Below are 1,939 nucleotides of genomic sequence, written 5' to 3'. Positions count from 1 at the left end.
AATCATTATCCAAACTTGTAAAAGGAGAAATGTTTTGAACTCTGCGACTTCCTTCACTAACACCAATTTATTTTCGTACTGGTACAACTGGATGACAATAATAGTATCTATTATCAGGTATATCTATCCGACATATCGGTAACCTTAAAAAATAAATTTGCATGAGTTACCCATAGCGATACCGATAGGTATACGAAAACAAAATGAAAAATCGATAGGGAAAAAACATTTAGGATTTTACATAAACGTCGCTGTAAGATGATAAATTGACACCCATTTACCAGTATTACCACGTTTATGGTAGGTAGGTATATCCGCGGTCCAGCAGTGGCGGTTATAGAGTGAAATAAAATACTGTGAATCACTGCGATGACTTGACACTCGGCTCTTCCGTTTGGATTCGATGTGAGGTTATCATATTATAGTTACAAGCCGATGAACCGATTTTTTTTTTCTGGTAGACATCTCGAAATCCGCTACCTGCAGTCGGTGGGTATGCTGCGAAATCACACTCGTGAAAAACCGTCGTTTCACGATAACAATAATACCAGATATTATTACATTACGTTATTGCGGTGAAAACGGACGACGACTACACCGGTATATTCTCACGCATCGGTAAATCTGGCGCGAAAACGGATTATCTTACGAAAATCCGACAACGGAACTCGACGATTAAAAACGCTCGTGCGACTCGAAAAACGGGAAAATATTATTATAATATTATATTACTATACATAATGTATACACGCCTCTGTCGCGTCGTCGCCCTCAGACTGTCGGCGGCGGCGGCTTGTCACGTCATAACATTATTATTTTTATTTCATTCGCGGTTATGAGTGGTTTCCTGGATTTTTTTATAAAGATTTTTCCTACGGACGATGACCGGTCGGTAAAATATATAACAGAGAAACGAAAATGTGTGATAAAAATATAATAATACAATAATATCGTATTGTTCGCGTACAATGCAATGCATAATGGGTACGCGACAATAATACGTAATATTATCTCTATACCGTATTAAACCTACGATTGGGAGTACATTAAATATAATTCTGTAATTCAAATTATTCGTGGGCCCATGAGGTCTCAGAACGGCTTAACCGATCGGGTTCATTTTGGTTTTCCACAGCCATGTTCAGCGGATGTCGTGAATCGTTGGAGTGTCGTGTTGTTAGGCATTATCACTGACGGACACAGGTGTCAGCTGGCAGCTATGATGTTGTTCCAACCGAACGCATTTCATAAACGTCGTGCTTGTGTCAATTAATGGTCGTCATTATAGGCGCGTATAGTAATACGACAAATAATATTTTGGAGGAAACACTATAGACGACAACGAATTGTAATGGACATCCAAAATATAGAATGGAATTAAAGTGGGTGCATATAATTTATACAACCTATAATTATTGGTATGGTATGCGGTTTCACACAATCCATGGATAAATGCGTTATTTCGTGTGTTCTGAAATATTGTAGAGATTTTTTGAAGAGTAGCTTATTATTATTAAGATATATCCTAATCTCCACACAAATATGACGATATCACTACGCTTGCTAACACGTGAACATTTGCATATGAGTCACTCGATGTCTTCATTCCTCGTTTAATGAAATTCATGCAAACACGCATATCACGTCAAATTGTCATCGTTCATTTGGCAGTTCATAAACTCAACAAACTCAATGTAGGCGGCCGAATAGAGATTTTGTCGAGGTTTTGATGAATTGACCACGGGACTGTGCAGATGCAGGTAGGCTGAATAATAATTACGCTCGGTATAAACCTTCGCAACGGGAATGCGTTGAAATCGACTTGTGAATATTTATTAGGTAATACTACGTTTAGTGAACAAAAACAGGCGGTACTACATAAACTCTGAATAGATCTTAGTTGTACTGTGACAACAACAAACCCTGGACGCTGGTGGCT

The sequence above is a fragment of the Myzus persicae genome, unplaced genomic scaffold (assembly GCF_001856785.1).
Source record: "Myzus persicae strain clone G006 unplaced genomic scaffold, MPER_G0061.0, whole genome shotgun sequence".
Taxonomy (NCBI): domain Eukaryota; kingdom Metazoa; phylum Arthropoda; class Insecta; order Hemiptera; family Aphididae; genus Myzus; species Myzus persicae.
Note: the sequence above shows the minus strand (reverse complement) of the source record.